Source organism: Tribolium castaneum, unplaced genomic scaffold (assembly GCF_031307605.1).
Source record: "Tribolium castaneum strain GA2 unplaced genomic scaffold, icTriCast1.1 ptg000055l, whole genome shotgun sequence".
NCBI classification, from domain to species: domain Eukaryota; kingdom Metazoa; phylum Arthropoda; class Insecta; order Coleoptera; family Tenebrionidae; genus Tribolium; species Tribolium castaneum.
In genome coordinates this window covers 1-7,500 of record NW_026986652.1, presented here as the reverse complement: position 1 = coordinate 7,500, position 7,500 = coordinate 1, and the positions used below count along the sequence as shown (strand labels likewise).

At 44.5% G+C, this 7,500-nt stretch overlaps 3 non-coding genes across 3 annotated transcripts in view; all 3 read right to left on the bottom strand.

Moving 5' to 3' along the window:
- The window catches only part of LOC135267584 (large subunit ribosomal RNA), a 4,040-nt gene extending 1,967 nt beyond the window's left edge, over positions 1-2,073 (bottom strand). The window contains exon 1 of the ribosomal RNA XR_010335992.1: positions 1-2,073. This exon is cut by the window's left edge and continues 1,967 nt beyond it. This is a non-coding gene — a ribosomal RNA (large subunit ribosomal RNA).
- Positions 2,074-2,550: 477 nt separating this feature from the next.
- On the bottom strand, positions 2,551-2,707 carry LOC135267578 (5.8S ribosomal RNA). The gene has a single exon (XR_010335986.1). It is a non-coding gene; the product is annotated as a 5.8S ribosomal RNA (ribosomal RNA).
- Positions 2,708-4,769: 2,062 nt separating this feature from the next.
- On the bottom strand, positions 4,770-6,694 carry LOC135267581 (small subunit ribosomal RNA). The gene has a single exon (XR_010335989.1). It is a non-coding gene; the product is annotated as a small subunit ribosomal RNA (ribosomal RNA).
- Between the last annotated feature and the right edge of the window lie 806 nt (positions 6,695-7,500).

The following is a 7,500-nucleotide window of genomic DNA, read 5'->3' as shown; positions in this document are numbered from 1 at the left end:
TCTTCCCGGATCTCCCGACGGGCGTCTCCGGGTCCTTTTGGGTTGCCCCGACGAACTCTCTTGCGAGGGCCCGAATTATTAACGGTTCCGCTGCCGGGTTCCGGAATAGGAACCGGATTCCCTTTCGCCCAATGGGTGTGTGCTCGCTTCGTACGTTTACGTTCGAATTAAAAACGAACCAACGACATATCTACACCACATCAACATCGGCTTTCGCCTAGGGCTTAGGATCGACTGACTCGTGTGCAACGGCTGTTCACACGAAACCCTTCTCCACGTCAGTCCTCCAGGGCCTCGCTGGAGTATTTGCTACTACCCACCAAGATCTGCACCGACGGCGGCTCCAGACGGCCTCACGGCCAGTCCTTCTGCGCTCACCGCCGCGACCCTCCTACTCGTCAGGGCTTCATGGCCGGTTAATTAAATAACCGACCGCACATGCCGCTGACGGCCGAGTATAAGCACGACGCTTCAGCGCCATCCATTTTCAGGGCTAGTAACTTCGGCAGGTGAGTTGTTACACACTCCTTGGCGGATTCCGACTTCCATGGCCACCGTCCTGATGTCTTAAGTTACCAACGCCTTTCATGGTATCCCATAAGCGTCGATTTAGGCGCTTTAAACTCGGCGTTTGGTTCATCCCACAGCGCCAGTTCTGCTTACCAAAAATGGCCCACTTGGCACTCTGATTCGAGTCTCGCGGCTTCATATAAAGTTCGAGCAAGCCGGAGATCTCACCCATTTAAAGTTTGAGAATAGGTTGAGGCCGTTTCGACCCCAATGCCTCTAATCATTCGCTTTACCGGATGAAACTCGTAAGCGACGAGCGCCAGCTATCCTGAGGGAAACTTCGGAGGGAACCAGCTACTAGATGGTTCGATTAGTCTTTCGCCCCTATACCCAGTTCCGACGATCGATTTGCACGTCAGAATCGCTACGGACCTCCATCAGGGTTTCCCCTGACTTCGTCCTGACCAGGCATAGTTCACCATCTTTCGGGTCCCAGCGTGTACGCTCTTGGTGCGCCTCTTCTCGCAATGAGAATGAGACGCCCCGGGAGTGCGGGGCGACAGCCGTAACGGCCGCCCATCTTCCCTTAGTCCGTGCAAGACGAACTTTCACTTTCATTGCGCCTTTAGGTTTAGTCATGTCCCAATGACTCGCGCACATGCTAGACTCCTTGGTCCGTGTTTCAAGACGGGTCCTGAAAGTACCCAAAGCTATAGCGTCGCAGATCGGCGTTTCAACCGAGTCTGTCCGAGAACTCATTGGCGAACAGCCATTCGTAGACAGAACCGACACCAGGTGCGATTACCGTCATAAACGAACGCGCTTGCCAATGGTCGGACGCTAACTGTGTAGCGGCCCGGCGCCATATGCATACCTTCGAGCGAGTCGACCGGGAAACACCGCGGGTTCGTCCGAAACGGCGAACCGTTCGAACGGGCTCCACCGCGGGCCTTAGATCGACACCCAAAGGATCGCGACGTCCTACTGGGGGAGAAGTGCACGCGTTCGACTTCGGTTCGCATAAACAAAAGGCGCGAACGACGCGTACGCCGTTCGTCGCACGATCATTTAGCGCCGCTATCGAGTCACGCTGAATCTCCCCTTTCGACCTTTCGGGTTTCTCAGGTTTACCCCTGAACGGTTTCACGTACTATTGAACTCTCTCTTCAAAGTTCTTTTCAACTTTCCCTCACGGTACTTGTTCGCTATCGGTCTCGTGGTCATATTTAGCCTTAGATGGAGTTTACCACCCACTTAGGGCTGCACTCTCAAGCAACCCGACTCTGAGGAGAGATCCTCCCGTTATCGGCAACGGTCACTACGGGCCTGGCACCCTCTATGGGCTGTGGCCCCGTTCAAGATGGACTTGGACGCGTCGCACAATCTCGGGATGACGGATCCTCCCTAACACCACATTTCCCGGCGTCCGGTTTCGGCCGCGGGATTCAGTGCTGGGCTTTTTCCTGTTCGCTCGCCGCTACTAAGGAAATCCTAGTTAGTTTCTTTTCCTCCGCTTAATAATATGCTTAAATTCAGCGGGTAGTCTCACCTGCTCTGAGGTCGCAAATATAAATTTGCCTTTATTTTGTCAGACGATAATTACACGTATTCCGTTTATATGGCTGCCTCCAAACAATTTCAAACATCGATCTGACGTCGTTGCGAGAATGTTGTTGTTGTTAATTATAGTGCATAAAATATGCATATAAACAACTTTAACGTCTCGGACACGACGATCGCTTCGTTCGAAATTTAAGCGTTGTGGCTGCTTTTTAATATCGGACGTGCTACGTCTAAACCAACTTGTACCAACAAACTAATAAGAATGTCAGCCGCTATTGCGTTTTAGGATGCCGCGTTATTTTTTTATATTGTTTTTATTGTTGTCTACGTTGCATAATATTTTATTATGACAACCGACAATCAATTAACAATTATAGTAACGCGTCATATTTGCACCCAACACGCTCCGACGTAATTGTCTACACAACATTGTGCGCTGTGTTTAAGACAAAAACCGAGCAGTCTTTGAAATTGACACGACCCTCAGCCAGGAGTGGTCCGGGAACAGTATATCCGAGGACCGCAATGTGCGTTCGAAATGTCGATGTTCATGTGTCCTGCAGTTCACAAGTTGACGCGCAATTAGCTGCGTTCTTCATCGACCCACGAGCCAAGTGATCCACCGTTCAGGGTAATCTTTTCAAACAAATTTAAAATATTATTACATAACGCACCGTTCCACATCGAAATCGTTTCATCATCACACAACAACAAAAATAACTACTTAAGGTTATTACAATTGTGATGTATATGTGAGAAACGGACCAATCGAAAGAAACGTTCGGCGTTATATTTTATAATATTTTATTTAATTAAAGTGGCATTTGTTTCTACTTATCGAAAAGAGTATGCAGTTATAGTTTAAGTTTACATAAAGAATAACCCGATGATATTAACGTTTTATAAATACGTATATATATATCTATTAGGTTTTTTTTCTCTATCAACTTTGTCTATAAAACTCTGCTCCTTTTGCGATAAGCATTATGTATATTTATTAAATAGAAAATATGTCGAAAAACCAGGACGTTTTCTTCAAACAAACGCCACAGCTGCAAACTTAATCACAACAATATTTACCAAACAATACAATTGTAGGGTGTTTTGTGTGATACGTCGTTTGGTGGGCATTCTAAGAACGTCCGTCGACATAAAAACGAATCAAAAGAAAAGCACAGGCAGTGCAAAACGTTCCTTCGTCAGTCGGGCGTATATCATTTAAAACCCACAGAATCTAAAAAAGTTAATAAACTTTTTTATTTAGATTCCTACGGTTCGTCGCGTCGTTAAAGTAAATTATTACTTCGACGCATGCGGAACCCAGGTACCCGAAAACCGTAAGCCTAAGCGTTTTTTTCCAAACATCACTCACTATCGATAAAGTAAATTGATTTTATGTATTTATAAATGTGCGTTTGTATGTATAGTAGTATAGTAGTAGTATAATTTTGTTATTGGTTGTTTCGAGCTTTTTATTGTTATAAAACGTTTTTGTAGTCTTGTACATAAAGTACAGACGAATAGACAGCCCCTTTTATTTATTAATAAACTCCAACCATTTACAAATTGAATTACAACTACAACATCTCTTTTACACATTAATTATACACCATCTTTATTTTCTTTTTTCCGAAGCGAATACGATGAAGAAAATACGCAAAGACTGGCTTACAAAACCGTAAGCCTAAGCGTTTATTTTTCAAACATCACTCACCATCGGTTAAGTAAAATGATGGTATGTATAAATGTGTATTTGTATGTACAGTAGCGTATTAATTTTGTTGTTGGTTGTTTCGAGTTTATTTATTATTATGGTTTGTATGTATAAAGTTTTAGTCTTGTACATAAAGTACAGACGAATAGACAGCCCCTTTTATTTATTAATAAACTCCAACCATTTACAAATTAAATTACAACTACAACATCTCTTTTACACATTAATTATACACCATCTTTATTTTCTTTTTTCCGAAGCGAATACGATGAAGAAAATACGCAAAGACTGGCTTACAAAACCGTAAGCCTAAGCGTTTATTTTTCAAACATCACTCACCATCGGTTAAGTAAAATGATGGTATGTATAAATGTGTATTTGTATGTACAGTAGCGTATTAATTTTGTTGTTGGTTGTTTCGAGTTTATTTATTATTATGGTTTGTATGTATAAAGTTTTAGTCGTGTACATAAAGTACGATCGTATTGGCAGACACCATTATTATTCATTCATTCATTCTTGTTTGTTATTATAAATAACTCCAACCATATACAAATACTACAACAACAACAACAACATCTCTTGCACATTAATTATACACCACCACTGTGTATTAGTACTTTTTTTCGAAGCGAATACGATGATGGAAATACGCTAAGACCGGCACTGCGAAAGCAATAATAAAACGTTAGCACATAACCATCTTTCGACAATATTGATTCGTGTTAATGTTCGAAAAAATTCTTTGAAAACGTCGTTTACGGCACGTTTACAATCGATTTATAAAATAAATCGAAAAACGTAACAACAGATCCGCTTAATGCAAGACGACCCGTTGTTGCTTTTCCGTTCGACGCATAATAAAGAATTTTGTATGAGAATTGATCATCATACGAATAGTGTATGTATGTGTGTTTTTTGTTGATCAGCACAGACAAAATGTGTGTGTATGTGTGACAACTAAACAACAACATTTACACGTTAATGATCCTTCCGCAGGTTCACCTACGGAAACCTTGTTACGACTTTTACTTCCTCTAAATGATCAAGTTTGGTCATCTTCCCAGCAACATCGGCAACGTCGAAACGCCACCGCGCACCGGTCCGAAGACCTCACTAAATCATTCAATCGGTAGTAGCGACGGGCGGTGTGTACAAAGGGCAGGGACGTAATCAACGCGAGCTTATGACTCGCGCTTACTGGGAATTCCTCGTTCATGGGGAACAATTGCAAGCCCCAATCCCTAGCACGAAGGAGGTTCAGCGGGTTACCCGGACCGCTCGGTCAGGGAGGACACGCTGATTCCTTCAGTGTAGCGCGCGTGCGGCCCAGAACATCTAAGGGCATCACAGACCTGTTATTGCTCAATCTCGTGCGGCTAGAAGCCGCCTGTCCCTCTAAGAAGAATTGTTTGTACGCCGACAGTAAAAACCGCACATAGAGACCCGGGCGAACCCGGCTCCAGCCGGCATTTGGGATGTCGAAATACGCCTATTTAGCAGGCTAGAGTCTCGTTCGTTATCGGAATTAACCAGACAAATCGCTCCACCAACTAAGAACGGCCATGCACCACCACCCACCGAATCAAGAAAGAGCTCTCAATCTGTCAATCCTTCCGGTGTCCGGGCCCTGGTGAGGTTTCCCGTGTTGAGTCAAATTAAGCCGCAGGCTCCACTCCTGGTGGTGCCCTTCCGTCAATTCCTTTAAGTTTCAGCTTTGCAACCATACTTCCCCCGGAACCCAAAAGCTTTGGTTTCCCGGAAGCTGCCCGCCGAGTCATCGGAGGAACGTCGGCGGATCGCTAGCTGGCATCGTTTATGGTTAGAACTAGGGCGGTATCTGATCGCCTTCGAACCTCTAACTTTCGTTCTTGATCAATGAAAGCGTTTTTGGCAAATGCTTTCGCTTCTGTCCGTCTTGCGACGATCCAAGAATTTCACCTCTAACGTCGCAATACGAATGCCCCCATCCGTTCCTATTAATCATTACCTCGGGGTTCCGAAAACCAACAAAATAGAACCGAGGTCCTATTCCATTATTCCATGCACACAGTATTCAGGCGAAGTTTTAGCCTGCTTTAAGCACTCTAATTTGTTCAAAGTAAACGTGCCGGCCCACCTCGACACTCAATGAAGAGCACCGCGGCGGGATTGAGTTGGGCCGCCCTCTCGAGCTAAGCCCACCGGCAGGACGTCCCGCGAAACGCCAGTTAACACCGCGAACGATGAACCGGCGGCGCGGGACACAAATTCGACTACGAGCTTTTTAACCGCAACAACTTTAATATACGCTATTGGAGCTGGAATTACCGCGGCTGCTGGCACCAGACTTGCCCTCCAATTGATCCTCGTTAAAGGGTTTAGAGTGTACTCATTCCGATTACGGGGCCTCGGATGAGTCCCGTATCGTTATTTTTCGTCACTACCTCCCCGTGCCGGGAGTGGGTAATTTGCGCGCCTGCTGCCTTCCTTGGATGTGGTAGCCGTTTCTCAGGCTCCCTCTCCGGAATCGAACCCTGATTCCCCGTTACCCGTTACAACCATGGTAGGCGCAGAACCTACCATCGACAGTTGATAAGGCAGACATTTGAAAGATGCGTCGCCGGTGCGAGACCGTGCGATCAGCGTAAAGTTATTCAGATTCACCAAGTTGTACGATGACGGCGAAACCGCCACCGATTGGTTTTGATCTAATAAAAGCGCTCCTTCCGTCTCCGGTCGGAGCTCTGTTTGCATGTATTAGCTCTAGAATTACCACAGTTATCCAAGTAAATGTGGGTACGATCTAAGGAACCATAACTGATTTAATGAGCCTTTCGCGGTTTCACCTTAATTTGGCTTGTACTGAGACATGCATGGCTTAATCTTTGAGACAAGCATATGACTACTGGCAGGATCAACCAGGGAACTGTGTTTTTGTGTTTTTTGAGACAGACGAGAGAATAAAATACTCATCATCATCGTTTATAAAGATGAAGAATATGCGCGTTTGTGCGAAACAATCTAACATATAAGAAAGTAACGCCACGCTGTTTCTTCTTTTCTTCGTACGATATAGAGATAAATGTATCGTCATCATCGTCGTCGTAGTCGTTAAACACCACAACACATATATCGGTCAATAAAGGCATAATAATAATATTTATAATATTATTTTTTACCTTTGCCGATTTAAAAGTTCAAACATTCTCTTCACTCTTCGCAAGATTGAATGCGACGTGAATTTATGAAATTCTTTCGAATCCATAAACGTTACGAATATTATATAAATATTCTCGCTCGGATATTAGAGAGTTGACGCATTTATTATTTTTGTTTGTTTAAATCACAAACATTTGTTAGTTCAACAAAGTTTGATTGCATAAGGACCGCCAACGTAAGAGAATACGTTTTGCCGCATCCGCAATCTCGCTGTGGGGAACTGGGCGAGCCACAAAATCACAAAATAAAGCAATCTCGCAAGCAAAGCCCTATTCGAATTCGATAGCGGAAATGTGCGATAAACGTCGATAAATTGGAAGCAAATGCAGAACGTATACATAATCGGTCGTTTTGTCGTCGTCATTTATGATAAACTTCGACTAAACCGTTACACCGTTCATATCGCCTCACTCAACGCATCGACACACACCACTACCATATGTATACCAGCGCGACACCCGATCGAGGCAGCCGCTCGGTATTGGATGTGCGCACCGCTCCACTGACATAGC